Raw genomic sequence first — 17607 nt, forward strand, 5'->3', positions numbered from 1 at the left:
AGTCACTCCCCATTCCCGCCCCCCCAAACCAGAAATTTACTTACCACCTCCATGGGTTTGCCTGTTCTGGATGTTTCATATAAATGGGATCATATACCAGGTGACCTTTTGGTGTCTGGCTTCTCTCACTGAGCATCCCATTTTCAAGGTTCACCTGTGTTCTAGCACGAGTCAGCCCTTCAATCTTTCTTTACAGCTGAATAATATTCCGTTGTATGGATAGACCACATTGTCTTCACCCATTTGTCCCTTGATGGATGTTCTGGTGGTTTCCTGGAAACATCTTCTCATCTCACCCATAAATACTTCAATATGAATCTCTAACCAATAAGGATCTAAAAAAAACAACACAATGAAAATACCATCACTAGACTTTTAAAAATGAACACTATTTCCTTAGGATTCCATAACACCCAGCCTGAGTTCCATTTTCCGTCTAAACCACACCACTTTCTTAGATATAGATGGTGATCATTTCACGGTGTGTACAAATATCGAATCGTTAGGTTGCCCACCTGAAACTGATAAAATGTTGTGTCAATTAGACCTCAATTAAAAAAAAAAAAGCAACAACAGTGCTTTCCCCAGTAAGATAGATATCCCTATTTTGACTCCACCTTTGGAAAAATACGGGGGGTCTCTCTGTGTCCCCAGAAGCCTCTTAGAGGAAAAACATTACCCTCTCTAGGAGGGCCCCTTTAAACAGAATCACAGGAGGGTCGGCTCAGTTATAAGTCCTTGGTGGCAGGAAACCCCAACCCCGGAACTTGCAATCAATTGCCTTTTTTTTTTTTGCTTGGAAGGGCTGTTTTCCTTTTTTCTGCTTTTCTGTTTAAATAATACAGCCCCTCGGGCTAAGGAGAGGTGGGGGGTGGGTAAGGGAAAGCTGTTTGGAGAATGAACAGAAAGGAGTCAGGGAGGGGGTTAGCAGCTGTCTGCTAATGATTGTTTTTTTTTGTAAGGGCATCAATAATTTAGGTTGCGATTGGCGGAGGGGAGACGGTTAAATTCTAAGCGTGATTCCACAGCCTGCTGCTCACGCGTGTTCTACACGCCCCCTCCGCAGACCCCCCAAGTGGAAGAGGGAGAGCCCTCATGTTACCATCTTTCCTCTGCTCCTTAAGAGAAGCCCATCCGAAGGGAGGTGGGCTGGAGAATAAACAGCATCCTTCTAGGAACTAGGGTCCTGCCCCGTGCTTGCTGGGAGGTCGCCGTGTGGTGCTCAGGGGCTCAGAGAAGACAGCAAAAAATTAATTTTCCCGAGGAGCAATGGGGGGACACGTCCTTGGTTAGATCCACCTCCCCGAGCTGGGTCCCGGTGGAGCACTTTGCTGGAAATGATCAGTTGCTGATGAGCTGTCGATCCTCCCCTCCCTCCTCCCAGAATCAGGGAAACCTCCTCCTCCTCTTTTTCCCCCTGGCAGCTGGCACAGCAGCCCCACTTGGCGCTTGCCTTGTGGGGAGCCCTCAGCTCAGAACACGGCTGCTCCTGGCGTCCCCACTGCTTTCTCTTCTTCTCCTTTCCATTGGATGGGCAATGGGTGCGTGGGCTTCGGCCGGCTCGGCTCCCCAGGCGCTGGCAAGGTGGGACCCTCAGGACAGCTGGAGGACCCGCTGCGCTGTCCACTAGCCTTGCCGTGGGAGGAGCCCCGGAGCTCATGAGATACAGGTGAGTGAGTGGGGGCTTCCAGGGCTGGGGACGCCGGGGCTGAGTCCTTCGGGAGAATCCAGTTCTTATTTACTTGCTGCAACATTACCTCCATCTGCAAAGGTGGAAATGCAATGACCTCCCTCATCCCCTTCCTAAGAATAGTATTTGGGGGTGGGGTGGGGTGGGGAGAGATTGTTTATTTCCAGATTTTACTTGTTTCTGTCTCAAAAACCGCTTCCCCTTTCTGAATAGTTTCTCTGCGCAGGAGGTAGGGGGCAGACCCCTCGTTTCCACTGCATACTGGTTTCTTAAAAATCCAGTCAGTCTCTTTGAACCGCTCTTAGCCACTTTGCAGCGCCCCTGTCTTTGCCACTTGCCCCGGGTTTGTGCTGTTTCCCCAGTGATTAGTTTCTGATCTAAGCCAAATTGTACTTTTTTGTGTCCTCCGCTCCCATCCCGCCTTCACTCAAGTCTACATGAGCGGCTCTCTGCTATGAGACCCAGGGAGGCCCTACAAGGGACGGGGACTCGGGATCATGAGTGCCTCCCCTCCCCCATCGCTTCTGCCTTTGCGGGGGGGGGGGGTGTCCCCCAAGCAAAAGTTGCCTCCGCCCGGTGTGGCCCGGCCTTGTTTTCCGTGCTCAAGGTTGCGTGAATGCGTTGGAAAACGGGAGGTGGCAGATGGAGTTTAGGCTGTTGAGAATAATTACATCGTCTTAGGAAACCGCTTGCTCCGTTTAATATTTAATATTCTCCCCTCCCTTGCGCCAAATGACAAGCAGCGACAGCGCTTGTCACCCCTCTAGGCCAATCCCTCCCTTTTATTTTGGACACACTTGACTCTCGCGGTGGCTTTTGTTCCTCAAGGAGTGAGAGAGACTGGCAGCGGGATCCTTCTCCCTTCCCTCTTGCTCTAGCTGCCGGACAGCGACAGCCTTGTAGGACACGTGCCCCGGCGGAGACCGCAGGGGGCCGGAGGGGGAGGCTGGCGGCTGGGTTCCTCTTGTGCTCTCCGGGGCTCCTGCTTGGGGGGCCTGGGAGACTGAGCCCTGACAAGGAACCTGAATAGATTGTAAACAGGAGGACTGAGCACCTTTCCAGAGGCGGCAGCCTCGCTGGGGCTGAACCGACAGGAGGGGGAGCCCCCGCTGGCGCCCCCTCACTCTTTAGCTCTGAGCCAGGGTCCTGGCGATGGGTCTCCACGCGTCGCTTTTCCTGTTCAGAGTTCAGGACTTCAGACCGTCCTTGCCATTTCCCACGCAGACTCTTCCAGGGACAGTCTTGGGTCCCTTGCGGGGTGGGGGAGTGGGGGAGGGTGGTAGGATGGGGAATGGAGGGAGGCTGGGGGTCTGTATTTGGTGCTGGTCCCTTCAGTCCCACTTGGTCTCTAGGCCCTAGGACACCCCAAACCTAGGCTGCAGGAAGCCCCCGCAACTCCAAACATCTTGAGTACCTGAGTTTATCCCTATTGATAAGTTTTTCCTCCAGAGATTTGCAGAGAGGCCTACAGATGTCCCTTAGGGCTAAATGCCATCCTTCCTCTTGGAGGGTTTAATAAGTGAGATTTAACTCCGTTCTGCTGTCCACCGCCCTCCCCTCCCCCCGCCCCAATAAACAGAAAGGATTCCAGAGACAAAGGGTGGATTTGACATTGAACAAAGTACTGGGCAAATGACCTGCAAAGTAATGCCCAGGGCAGCTCTGGGACGTCAAAAACTCTGGCCAAGGGTTTTACTTATTTATTTTATGATTCTTTTTGAAATGTTAGCTTACAGGACCAGAGGGCCCTAATGACCTGGGGCAAGTGAGGGGAGATTCTGTTCTAGGATCTTTCAAACCTCTCTGTCTTCACTGTGACAGGCAAGGACTCTTGGGTTGTTCTACCCCCTCTGGCAAGGCTAAGCCTGTCTGAAGGAGGAGGCTGACTGACTTCGCTGCTCATCAGAATCCCCAGACCTTCCCTCTGAAAGAGCCAGCAACGCCCTGGAGGAATGCAGAGTCTTAGGTCCCACCCAGCCCTGCCGATCCCAGAGCTGGTGGGAGCATCACAGGACCCTCAGTGCCTCACTGTTCTTGGTTGACCACCAGGTGAACCCTGGTGCCCTCTTCCTAGAGTTCCTGGAAGGCCTAGCTAGGTGACACACAGTCCTGGGTATACAGGAGGTGCTCACGAAATCTTGGCTAGTTTTTTAATAAGCAAATTTTTTCTTTTTATTTTATTATTTTTTTTAAATTAAAAAAATTTTTTAAATTTTTTTCTTTTTAAATTCACTTTTAAAATTTTCTTTTAAAAAAATTTATTTTTTATTATTTATTTATTTTAAAAAAAGATTTTATTCACTTAACAAAGAACACAGGCAGGGGGAGCGGCAGGCAGAGGGAGAGGAACCTTGATGGCAGGGCTTGATCCCAGGACCCTGGGATCATGACTTGAGCCAAAGGCAGCCCCTTAACTGATGGAGCCACCCAGGTTCCCCTGTTTCTTTTTTTCAAAATGAAAAAAAAAAAGTTACATTATTTTAGAAAGAGGACATGTCACTGGATGTAGTTACAGTGAGTTTTAAAAGAAAGGCCAAGGACGTTAGGCTTTTGATAAATTGGCTACTTTTAAAGTATTCTCCAGAGCGAGGGCGTATGTCCAATTTCTTCTTTTCTTTTTAAATTATAAAATACACATAATGCACAATTTACCATTTTAAAGTACATAATTTTGGGGGGAAGATTTATTTTTTAAAGTAATCTCTACATCCGTGGTGGGTCTTGAACTCACAACCCCCAAGATCAAGAGTTATATACTCCCGCTGAGCCAGCCCGGCGCCCCTTAAGGTGTATACTTTAATGGGATTTAGTACATTCACAGTATTGTACAACCGTCCCCTCTCTCTTGTTCCAGATATTTCCATCACCCCGAAGGGAAGTTTCCTATTGATGAAGCAGGTGCTCTGCCTTCCCCCTCCCTGGCAACCGCCAATCTGTGTTCTGTCTCCGTGGGTCTCCCTATTCTCCATATTTCATATAAATGGAATCCTACAGGGGCGCAGAGTCATTGGAGTGCATGACTTTGCATCTTGGGGTTGTGAGTTCGAGCCCCATACCGGGTGTAGCGATTACTTAAAAATAAGATCTTAAAAAATAGTAAGTGGCATTATACCATGGGTTGCCTTTGTGACTTTCTTTCACTTCTAATTTCTTTTTTTTGTAGCTCACATTTCCCTCTTTCCTGCCTTTCACACGATCCACCTACCCCTACCCTGAATCATGCAGGTCCAATAGGAGTTACAGAACCACATCACCGGACCTACTAATTGCATGTTCATTAGTTACTACGAACAAAGTGGAGGGAGGCTCAGTCTTCACACGTTTTTTAAGGCTGGGTGCGAGGGCTAACCATCTTTTTCTAAAGTGGCTCCAACTTTTGTATCCAGTTCTGTCTCTCCAGCAAATATCATCACTGAAATTTCTTTCAGCCTTAAAGGGAGATAGTTTCTAGATGATCTGGAGAGTTTTAAGATCCCAGGGCACATGTTAGCTGAATCATGGTGGCGCCCAGTGAGCATTCAGTAAATATTTGTTGAGAGAAAAAAGCCCATCCGCACGAATAATTACCATCATAATGAATTAATGTCATAACATATTAACACACTCATACCACACACAGCCAATGACTGGCCGAAGGGGCAGAATGAGCTAGGGGGACAGTGAAACCCTTACCCGAGGTCAGAAACAAGTATTGAACAGGGGAAAAAAAAAATCCAGAGATGCAGAGTATGGGCCAAACTACCCTCCTACTTCTGCTGAGGACATTAGAGAGAACAGATGTAGATTGGTTTAGTTTAAGAAACAACATTGGAGGGACGCCTGGGTGGCTCAGTTGGTTAAGCAGCTGCCTTCGGCTCAGGTCATGATCCCAGCGTCTTGGGATCGAGTCCCACATCGGGCTCCTTGCTTGGCGGGGAGCCTGCTTCTCCCTCTGCCTCTGCCTGCCATTCTGTCCGCCTGTGCTCGCTCTCTCTCCCTCTCTCTCTGACAAATAAATAAAAAAGCTTAAAAAAAAAAAAAAAAAGAAACAACATTGGAGGAACGCTCGTCCCTGGGAGAAATTCCCATCCCGCCCCCACTCTGGCAGTCTGTCCTTTTTACTTTTATTTATTTATTTGACACAGAGAGAGAGATCACAAGTAGGCAGAGAGGCAGGCAGAGAGAGAGGGAAGCAGGCTCCCCACTGAGCAGAGAGCCTGATGCAGGGCCCGATCCCAGGACCCCAAGATCATGACCTGAGCCGAAGGCAGAGGCTTTAACCCACTGAGCCACCCAGGTGCCCCTTACTTTTATTTAAAAAAAAAAAAAAAAAAGGTTGTCTGGGGGTGCCTGGGTGGCTCAATGGGTTAAGCCTCTGCCTTTGGCTCAGGTCATGATACCAGGGTCCTGGGATCGAGCCCCATATCGGGTTCTCTGGTCGATAGGGAACCTGCTTCCCCCCTCTCTCTCTGTCTGCTTCTCTGCCTACTTGTGATCTCTTGTCTGTCAAATAAATAAATAAATAAATATCTTTAAAAAACAATAATAAAAAAAAAGATTGAGAGAGAGAGCGAGAGAGAGCACACACAAGCAAGGGCAGAAGGAGGGGGAGAAACAGACTCCCCTGCAGAGCAGGGAGCCTGAGATGGGTTCGATCCCAGGACTCCAGGATCATGACCCGATCTGAAAGCAGCTGCCTAACCGACTGAGCCACCCAGGCGCCCTTGACCTTTTTACTTTTAAACCATCCAGCATAGATAGTCAAGCAAGTTTAAGAGCGAGAGTGAGAGAGAGAGAGAGAGAGAGAATGATAAATGACAGCGTCTGGAATTTTGGTCTGGCTGCCCTATTCCCCAGCCCAGACAAGATCAATCACTGATCTACCTTTCGACAAGTACTATCTGTGTCTTTCCTGCAGGCCAGGCACTGAAGTAGACTTGGAGGATTCAGCAGAGAAGGGAATTGCACTGGTAGCCATAGGTGTGAAAACGACAGTGTATCTAGGGCTTACCGTAAGCAGGACACTGTTCTAAGCATGTTACATAGAAAGAAATTATTTCATCATTTCAACTCTGCCCAGAGAGGTGAAGTGGCTTGCCCAAGGTCACACAGCAGGAAGTGGCAGATCCAAGATCCAATCCCAGGCTGGCCAGCTGCAAAGATGAGGGCATTTCTCCATCAACTCCTATCAATCATTGGTTGAGGGCTATCCAAGGATTTTGACTCCCCAGGGCCCCTGGCCCATTCCTCAGTCCTGTGGCCAGGTGTTGGAGGTAGGTAACCATGGGCATGTGTGGACAGATGTGGAGTGTGGGCATTGGCTAATTGAATTCCCTTGGAGGCTTCCTAGCAGAAGCATCTTTTGAACTGGAGTTGGGGTGGGGAGAGGGAAGGGCATTCAGGATGGAGACAGAGAGGTGTGGAAGTCCAGGGTGCTCTCAGGATTGGCACAGGGGGAGTCCTTTTGGAAATATCCAATGGGTGACCTGTCTATCCAGTCTATGATGAATTAGGGGGAGGAGATACTCAGGGAGATATGAATATGGAGGAAGGCATTATGGTTCATCTGAGTGGGCAAATGAGGGCCCAAACCATGGCCAGTGGGATAGGAAGTACTAGGTAGAGTCATCAGCCCTGATGATAGTAAAATATGGGGTGAAGGAAGGGGAGAGGGGGCCCCAGAGTGGTTGGGAGGATGAATTCCATTGCATTTTAAATTTCTTGCAAATTTGACCACCAGAGGGCCCTTGTGAACACCTGAGTCTGGGCATCTCCCTTCTCTGCTTAGAATCCTGCATGGCTCCCACCCCACTCAGCAAAGACCCACAAAGCCCTGCATCCTCTATCCCTGTCACCTCCCTGTCCTCACCTCCTTCCATTTGTCCTCACTCGCTCCACCACTCCAGCCACACAGGCCTCTTTGCTGCTCCTTGAGGACACTAGGCATGCTGCAGCCACAGGCCCTTTGCACTGGCTCTTCCCTCTGCCTGGAATGCTTTTCTCCACCCAGACACTCTCATGGCTCCCCCTACGCCTGTTTCAGGTTTCAGTAACGCCTGTTACTCCAAGGTTTCTTCCTCAATGGGGCCTCTTCTGGCCATCTTCTCTAAATGACATGCCACTTCCCCTTCCTTTCTCCTCGCCCGGTTTCTTTCTTTCTTTTCTTTTTTTAAGATTTTATTTATTTATTTGACAGACAGAGATCACAAGCAGGCAGAGAGAGATGGGGGAAGCAGTCTCCCTGCTGAGCAGAAAGCCCGATGCGGGGGCTCGATCCCAGGACCCTGAGATCATGACCTGAGCTGAAGGCAGAGGCTTAACCCACTGAGCCACCCAGGCACCCCCTCCTTGCCTGGCTTCTTTTCTCTATCTGACATTCTGGATATTTTACTTGTTTATCTTGTTTCTTGTCTGTCTCCCCCACTGGAATATCAGCTCTGCAAGGGCAGGGATTGAGTCCCTTTTGTTCACTGCTGGGTTCCCAGTGTCCAAAACAGGGCCTGGCACACAGTAGGAGCCCAATAAATACTGCTGGGTTAGTGAATAAATACCTGAGTGAACGAGCGAGTGATGGGAACATAACAAAGGCATGACCTGAATGAAACTGGGAGAAAGAATTCAGCCTGAGATTCAGTAGCAGAATCTGAGATTCAGATTCTCTCCTTCCTCAGTCCTAGCCAATGTCCTGGGGCCGCCCATGAAATCCAGCCATCCCCAGGTGATCTGTCCATGCCAGTGGGAGGGAGTACGCATGTCCCAGCTGTGCTGTGATCCGCCAGCAAGGGATCCGCCAGCAAGGGAGAAAGCAGGTGAAAACAGACAGTAACTGTGTTATGGCTTCTTCTCACCAGGGGACGGACCTTTGCAGCCGTGCTCAGAGTCGCGTTGGCGGTCTGGTCTCAGCTCAGCTTTCAGCCTCCGCCATCTGGCTTGGCGTTTTATTCAGCTCTGTTCTCCTGTATTTGGGACAGTTCTGGAGTTTTGCTCCAAGCAAGGAGAGTTCTTGCTGGCCCTGGCTTTATTTTTCATGTCACCTTGCTCTTTGTGTCTCTGTGCAAAGGTGGGGTGTGGGGTGAGTCCACACTGCTGGAATCGGGGAGCTTTTGTAGATGTCTGTCTCGGCTTATGGTGCCCTTGGTGAGTGGGTGTCAGGACCAGAGGCAAGAAGGTTGATACACTGGGGCCACTGGAAATATGTAAGTACCTTTATAAAGTTGTGTGGGTGGGCACCTGGGTGGCTCAGTTGGTTAAGCAACTGCCTTCAGCTCAGGTCATGATCCCAGAATCCAGGGATCGAATCCCGCATCGGGCTCCCAGCTCCGCGGGAAGTCTGCTTCTCCCTCTGACTTTCTCTCCTCTCATGCTCTCTCTCACTGTCTCTCTCTCAAATAAATCAATAAAATCTTAAAAAAAAAAGATGTGTGGGTGTTTTTGAAACACCTCTTATGATTTTCTTTTTACACACATAGAAAATTTTAACAAAATACACATAACATAAAAATTTACCATTTTAGCCGGTTTTCAAGCGTACCGTTCAGCGGCATTAAGGACACTCATGCTGTTGTGTAATCATTCTTGCCATCTGTCTCCAGAACCTTTCCATCTTCTCAAACGGAAACTCTGTCCCCATGAAACATGGACTCCCCATCCCCTCCTCACTCCCCCACTCAGCCCCTGGCTCCCACCACCCTACTGTCTGTCTCTCTGCATTTGACTCCTCTGGGGACCTCATGAAATTGGAATCAGACAGGATTTGTCCTTTTGTTACTGGCTTATTTTGCTCAGCGCAATGTCCTCAACGTTCACGCGTGTTGCAGCAGGTATTAGAATCTCCTTCCTTTTTGAGGGGCCACTGGCTGCCTCGGTCGGTGGAGCGTAGGACTCTTGATCTTGGAGTTGTGGGTTCGAGCCCCACATTGGGTACAGAGATTACTTAAAAATAAAATCCTTAAGAAAAAAAAAATACATTCCTTCCTTTTTAAGGGTTGAATAATATTCCACTGTCCTATGTACCACATTTGGTTTATCCATTTATCTCTGGGTAGACATCTGGGTTGTTTGCTTGTTACTGGTTTTCGCTCCCACCAACGGTGCACAGGCTTGCCTCTTCCATTCACCCTTGCCAACACATGTCATCTCTTGACCTTTCGATAATAACCATCCTAATGGTGTGAATATCTCCGTGTGGTTTTGATTTGCATTTCCGTGATGATTCGTGACACTTGGCACCTTTTTACGCTCTTGGTAGCCGTTTGGATGTCTTCTTTGGAAAATGTCTATTTAGTTCCTCTGCCCATGAATTTTTTTTATACCGAGTTGTATCAGTTCTTTGTAGATTTAGCATACCGACTCCTTATCAGATCTATGATTTGTAGGCATTTTCTTCTATTCAGTAAGTTGCTTTTTCTCTGACGGCTTCCTTTGCTGAACAGAAGCTTTTCAGTTTGATGTAGTCCCATGTATTGATTTTCGCTTTTGTTCCTCCCTGTTGTAAGTTTTTACTTCTAGGCAGATCCTTGACACTCGCCCCAAACCTGGCTACCTGCTCTGCAGACTGTTTGTTCAAGGCCCGGAAATTACTGTTACTATCAGCCAAATAAAACATCATCCGGGAGGTGACAAATGCGTTTGAAGGTCGGTTAAAAATGACATTTGGATTATTGTCCTCCTGGCTGTTCAAATCCATGGTCCGCTGAATTTCACACTCGTCAGCCTGGACCTCTGGAGGGGATATGATTTCCATGGGACTTAGCAACCTTTCTTTGTGCAGGGTGAGATTAAGATGCTTTATTGACTGAGGTTTAAGCACACAGATGAGACAGGAAGGAGTGAAACTGCCCGAGAGAGGAAAAAGAGGAAAGGCCGAGAGAGAACAAGAGAGAAGAGGTGGGGGGAGTGATTTCACATGGAGATGTTATTTCTTAGCTCAATCTCCCTCTTTCAAAAAAAAAAAAGATTTTATATTTGAAAGAGAGAGAGAGAGAGAAAGAGAGCGTTCCAGAGTGAAGGGCAGAGGGAGAGGAAGAAGCAGGTTCCCCAGCCTTGCTTGGGGCTCGATCCCAGCACCCTGGGATTGTGACCTGAGCCAAAGGCAGATGCTTAACAGACTGAGCCACCCAGGTGTTCTTCTCTCTCTTTCTTTCTCTTTAAAGATTTTCTTATTTATTTGAGAGAGAGAGGGAGGGAAAGAGAATGAGCAGGGGGAAGAGCAGAGGAAGAGATAGAGAGAATTTCAAGCAGACTCCCCTCTGAGCATGGGGGCTCGATCCCAGGACTCTGAGATCATGACCTGAGCAGAAATGAAGAGTCAGACACTTAACCGACTGAGTCACCCAGGTGCCCCTCCTGGCTCTTTTTCTTTCTTTCTTCTTTTTTTTTATTATTTGACACACAGAGAGAGAGAGATCATAGGTAGGCAGAGAGGCAGGCAGAGAGAGGGGGAAGCAGGCTCCCTGCTGAGCAGAGAGCCTGATGCGGGGCTCGATCTTAGGACCCTGAGATCATGACCTGAGCTGAAGGCAGAGGCTTAACCCACTGAGCCACCCAGGCTCCCCCAGCTCTCTTTTTAATGAACACTTTGGTGTTCCGGACAGGACTCCACACTTGCGTGTGCTCTTCTTAAATGCAGAGCTTTGAAAGCACAAGGAAAACACGCGCTGAATGGAACCAGTGTTGCTTCTCTCAAGTAGTGTATCAGTTAGCGAATGTTGTGGGCTGAGTTGTGTACCCCACCTCCCCCCAGTTCATATGATGAAGCCCTAACCCCCCATGTGATGGCCTTGGAGATGGGGCCTTTGGGAGTTAGACAGGATCCCAGGGTGGGGCCTCTCCTGGTGGGATTAGTGCCCTTACAGCAACCTTCCAGCAACCCAGGAAGGCTTGCTCTTTCTGTCTCCTCCATGTGAGGACGACACAGCAAGAAGGTGGCGACTGCAAGCTGAGGAAGAGTTCTCCCCAGGAACTGACTGCGCTGGTCTCAGACTTCCAGCTTCTAGAAGTGTGAGGGAATACATTTCTGTTGCTTAAGCCACTTAATCTCTGACTTGGTCTGGCAGCCCGAGCTGACTCAGACAAGTGTGCTGCTGTAACAAAAAGACCCCTAAGGGACGGCAGTTTAATAAGCACCATGAAATTTTGTTTCTAACACACCTGATAGCCCTGGGAGGGTGTTCCTGGCCAGTAGATGGCTCTCCTCCGCACCATGCCTCAAGATCATGGGGGGCAAAATCCTGACTCCCATGGATTGTTTATGTTTCAGGAGACATGGGCCTTGCAAGAAAATTGCTCAGTGCCAGACTCTGGGTTGGACCTCAGAGAAAGGTCTTGGGAGTCCCATATCCCTGGTCCATAAACCCAGGTCCATATCCCTGGCCTGTCTGCTCTGTGCTCTGGGAACTTGGGTGAGCCACTGTACCTCACTGCCTCACTGAAGCTCAGTCTTTTTTTTTTTTTTTTAAAGATTTTATTTATTTATTCGACAGACAGAGATCACAAGTAGGCAGAGAGGCAGGCGGGGGCGGGGGCAGGCTCCCCGCTGAGCAGAGAGCCCGATGCGGGGCTGGATCCTAGGACCCTGGGATCATGACCTGAGCCGAAGGCAGAGGCTTTAACCCACTGAGCCACCCAGGCACCCCTGAAGCTCAGTCTTATCTGTTACACGAGGAAGTAGATTTCCCACCTCCTCTGGGACTTGTGTTTAGTGGGGGAGACCTGACCTCTGGCTCTTTTCCTGCCCAACTCAAAACTTAGCTGTCAAGAGGTGGGGCGTGTCTAATCCTTCTTAATGAATTTCCTATGCTTCTTTCAACTTTAAAAAAATTTTATGATGTAACATGCAGGAAAATGCTCAAATGATTTTTAAAAGATTTTATTTATTTATTTGACAGACAGAGATCACAAGTAGGCAGAGAGGCAGGCAGAGAGAGAGAGAGAGGAGGAAGCAGGCTCCCCGCGGAGCAGAGAGCCCGACGCGGGGCTCGATCCCAGGACCCTGGGATCATGACCCGAGCTGAAGGCAGAGGCTTTAACCCACTGAGACACCCAGGTGCCCCTCAAATGATTTTTTACACATGCATATATACTGGGTCCCCACCAGGTCAAGAGTCAAGGAACTTCGATCCGCCCCCTGACCCCAACCCAGTGGCTTGCCAGGTTAAGCAAATAAAAAAATTTTAGAACACCTGGTTGAAATAAAATTTCAGAGAAGCAGTGAAGTGCTTTTTAGTGTAAGTATATCCCATGCAACTGGGCATTCTGTATTTTATCTGGAAGTCTCACCAGCAGGCTCCCTTGTGTTCCATCCCAGTCCACAGCTCCCCACCCCCAAGGTCAAAAGTATTCTTCTAATTCTCATCACTGTAGATTCATTCTGCCTGTTTTTGAACTTCATGACAATGAAATGATGCAGTGGGGTCTGCTCTGTGTCTGTCTGTGAGTTTCCTCCACATATTGACTTGAGCACATTTTTTTTTAAATGATTTTTATTTATTTGAGAGAGAGACTGAGAGAGAGTACGAGCTGGGGAAGGGGAGAGCAGAGGAAGAGGGAGAAGCAGGCTCCCCATGCTGAGCAGAGAGCCTGAATTGGGGCTCAATCCCAGGACCTTGAGATCATGACCTGAGATGAAGGAAGATCCTTAGCCAACAGAGCCACACAGGCACCCCCCACGTTCTTTTTCATTGCTGCATAGTATTCCCTTAGATGGCTATGTCGTTGTTTGTTTCCCATTTTCTTGTTGCTGGACCTTTGGGTTGCTTCTGGTTTGGAGCTATTATAAATAGAGCTTTATGATTATGACTTTTGGCAGCTTTATGCCTTCAGGAATGCAACTACCTGGCTGTTTTAAGTTGTTCAGTTTTCCTCCCAGACAGGGGGGAAAGACATCCACTGGCACCGGGAAATCCTACGTCCTTCCAGAGTGTAGGACGAGCCTGGGAAGTTTTACAGAATGGTTTTCCTTAGCTTTTTCGCTTCACTGCCATACTTCCACTAATTTTCACGGGAGCTAAAGCTGCTTTACCAGTAATTATTGCTTGTTTCGCTCATGGATGGTGATTCCCGGTCCCTAGCACAGCTGTGTAAATGTTCCTGTCCACATGCAGGGGGTCACAGCAGGCCTCCAGACTTCCCTACCGTCACCTCCCTCCCCACTCCTTCCCCAGAGCTCTGGTACCAGCCCATATTAATCACAGCATCTCCAGGCACCATCCGGTTGCCATGGAAACTCAGGCCGGTCCAGGGATGGCGGTGGGGGTCAGTCGCCCACCTCAGGTGCGGCTTCAGTTTGGATTTGGAAAGTGGTGGATACAGAGATACCTGGTGCTTTGTAGAATTCTGTTCTTACTACATTAACAGTACAGCTCTCTGTGGCCTCAGGCTTCACGTGGCTTATGTTCTCCTATTTGCTTTTCCCCATTGTCTTCTCTTTGCACCGTCTGTTCGTGGAACCTGGCTGCTTCTGAGGGAAGCAAACCCCACATGCTTTGCCATTTCCTCTGCGCTGTGGTTGGGCAAACAGAGAGAGGGAACAGGACACCTGGCCATGGGGCCCAGCAGGTGCCAGGGACGGACACCCGGCTGGGAAGTGCCCATTGGCTGGGGAGGTGTTTATTTCTCGTGTGTACACATGGGACAGCTGGGGCTCTATTGGAACCGCTCCGCGGAGCATGCTGGATGGTGTGGCTAGAGCAGCTGTCCCCCATCCCCACGGCTGCCAGGCTCTGCCTGCCACAGAATCAACAGGAAAGCCAGTGTTGACCACGTGCTTTTCATGGGCTAGCACAGTGCTCAGGATGTTGCCTTCCCACAGGCTGGCTCGCTGACCCCTCATGATGGCTCTCTCTGGTACCTATCACCATCTCCGTGTTATACAGGAGAGAACAGACTTGGAGGGTTCAGTAATTTGCTAGGGATGACACAGCGAGTTAGTTGATTGTGTGCTGGGGTCAGACCTGGCATCTTCTTTCCCACCATCCTTCTTCATCCCTTTCCTACTCAGAAGTCCCGGACCCCAGGCAGTTGCAAGGTGGTTCAGGATGTTTTCCTGGGTAAACCCATTCCTGAGATCATTCATTCAGGCAAGAAATATTTAAGGCACCAGGGACCCAGGAGCAATGAGGCAGATCAAGATCCTTGCCCTGGCAGTGCTGACTTCCTTTGGGGGAGGCAGATGTTATCCAAGGCTGCACGTAAGTGCCAGTCCCAGAGAGGGACCAGCGCCATGAGGAAGACCGGATGGAGGATGTGATGGGGAGTGCCTGGATTTGATCAGAGCCCCAAATGATGAAAGGGAGATGGCCTGCCGGAGATGCAGGGAACAGCATTCTAGGAAGAGGGAACAGCAGTGGCAGAGGTGGAGCTAAGAGGGCAAAGGGGAGAAGAGAGAGGGATGAGTTCAGGGAGAGGGGACAGCCCTGTAGGGTGTGGCTTTTAGTCCTGTAACAGGGGAAGTGCTGACCACAGACTTTCAGGACCTACTGGCTGCATAGCAGTGTGCAGGGTGGGAGGTGGGAGTGGGAATGGGGAAGCCCACTGACCCGGGAGAGGCAGCTACCTGAGTCCAGGTGAGTGTTGTGGTGGGGGTGGGGGTGGGGTATGCAGTGGCCAGAAGTGATTGGATTCAGGATATATTCTGGAGGCGAGTGGTTGGGACACAATGCATCTGATGCAGGGAGTGGAGGCAAGTGAGCCAGGAGTGACTGTTCATTTTGTGGTTTGGGCATCAGGGTAAATTGGGAAACCCACATCGAAATGGGGAGCCCAGGAGTGTGTGCTGTAGGGCAGGGTGGGGAACAGAGCATCCTGGCTTGGGGCTGTGGGACAAGCAGGTGGATGTCTCAGATGTCACCTGGGTTGTATGCCTTAGGTCTCATCTTTCCTGTTCCTCCTCCCACCTTCCTGGGTATAAATACACCTTCTGTAGACGTGCGGAACTTTCTCCATCAAGGTGCTTCAACTGTGCCTGGTCTCTAGGGTTTTAGCAAAGTGATAGGTAATACACAACACACCCAAACTGTCAGCTAGATTCTTTTTTTTTTTTAAATACTGATGCAGTAATAATTTTTTTTTTTGGCAGGAAGGGTCAACTCCTGCAGGTAGAAAAGGAACCTGATAGCAAGGCACTTGAATCTAGCTTCTGTCCTCAGCTTTATTTCTGTAAAATGGGAAGGAAAATGCCTTCTCTGTGTGTGTGTGCTTATAAAAGGAATAACAGAATTTGTTTTCCACACAAAGAAAATGTGCACAGAAAAACATGAAGACTTTATAAATACACAATTGCAGAGGTTTTAGAGTGAGTTTTCATGAGAGTAAATTGGGGCGTAAAGGCATCATGAAGGATAGATCTATTACACTCCATCAGTTAGAAGATTTGGAAAAAACCAGAGGGTAACTCTTGTCATTAAACTGATAATGAACTGATTTGCTTAGGAGGGGCTAGGAGAGCACTTTGGATGCTTCCAGCAGGATGAGAGGAGGTAATCGGGGGTTGGGGGAGATAAGCTTCCATCCCCACACCTATTTTATTTATCTGTTTATTTTGGCAATCCAGAGGTGGCCTGAACCCATCTCCTTATACCTCTGGGTGTTAAGGTGACTTATACTACATTTGTGCATGAGATTCAGCCTCCTAACTCTATTTCATTCATGCTAGGCTTCCAGTGGGTTTGCTTTTCTTGGACAAATGCAGAGTGGCTAGTGGTGGGGACTTTTCAAGTGGCACAAATAAGTCCGAGATTGAAAATATGATGCTGGGTGAAGTGGGCATTCTGAAAGTCATGGACTGTCTTACTCCAGGAGGAAGCAAGTAGAGTCACCCCCATGGTCCCCAAGGTCCCATAAGCTCTGCCCCATTGCCTCCCCACCCTCATCTCCTCTACCCTCTCCTCAATCACTAACAACTGCTAGGGCCTCTGCATTGCTCCTCACACATTGTCTGGCCTCAGGACCTTTGCACCTGCTCTTCTTTCTACCTAGAAAACTCTTCCCTTCAGATACACACGTGACTCCTGCATGATTTTCTTATGACCTCTGCTCACATGTCATTCCCTCAGTGGGCCATCTCTGACCTCCTATTTAGTACAACAACCAGCCCACTCAACACTTCCTATCACCTTTATTATGGACTCAATTAGGTCCCCCATTCTTATATTGGAACACCAAACCCCCAGTACCTCAGAAAGTAGTCGTATTTGGAAACAGAACCTTTAGAGAAGTAATTAGAATAAAATGAGGTCATACAGGTGGGCTGTAATCCAGTGTGACTAGTGTCCTTGTAAGAAGATGTTAAGACCATGTGGTAAGAAAGACCATGTGGAGTCACAGGGAGAAGACAGCCACCTACAAGCCAAAGAGAAGGCTCCAAAGAAATCAGTGCTGCCAACACCTTGATCTTGGACTTGCAAGCCTCCAGAATTGTGGGGAATTAAATTTCTGTTCCTTAAGCCACCCACTCTGTGATACTCTACTATGGCATCTCCCACAAACAAACACACCTTTCCTGATTAATTACCACCGTACTTTGAGCCCCTAATCTCTACATAATGTACTTTTTAAAAAATTCATCATACATCTGCCCCCCAGTAGAACGTCTGTTCCACGACAGGAGGATATTTGTCTCATTCTGGGCTGTGTCCCCAGCTCCCAGCAAGGGCTCTTCCACAGCGGCTGCCTCCCTAGCGTTTGTTGAGTGAATAAGTGAGTGAAAAATGGAGACAAAGATCTAGGGACTCTGAGTTCCTCCAAGTGCTCTCTGGTACTCGGTAGCCACCTGCTACATTTGTGAGTGTTGGGAACCCTGTTCCTTTTTTCAAAAACCCAGCCAGGTGACAAAGAGTCGGCACACCGGATAGACAGCCACGCCCCACGTGGATTTTAAAGCCGACCCTTGACTTTTCCCTTTCAGTTTTCTAAGTCACTCTGCGACGCTCACAGGCCCGGGA

At 48.9% G+C, this 17607-nt stretch overlaps 1 protein-coding gene across 14 annotated transcripts in view; it reads left to right on the forward strand.

Moving 5' to 3' along the window:
* The first annotated feature begins 1466 nt into the window (after positions 1-1466).
* Positions 1467-17607, forward strand: part of CACNA1A (calcium voltage-gated channel subunit alpha1 A) — a 286823-nt gene continuing 270682 nt past the window's right edge. For all 14 annotated transcript variants that reach the window (XM_047700733.1, XM_047700723.1, XM_047700811.1 and 11 more), the window contains exon 1: positions 1467-1669. The gene's annotated coding sequence lies outside the window, so the exon portion shown is untranslated. The remainder of the gene's footprint in view (positions 1670-17607) is intronic.

This window comes from Lutra lutra, chromosome 1 (genome assembly GCF_902655055.1).
Source record: "Lutra lutra chromosome 1, mLutLut1.2, whole genome shotgun sequence".
Classification (NCBI taxonomy): domain Eukaryota; kingdom Metazoa; phylum Chordata; class Mammalia; order Carnivora; family Mustelidae; genus Lutra; species Lutra lutra.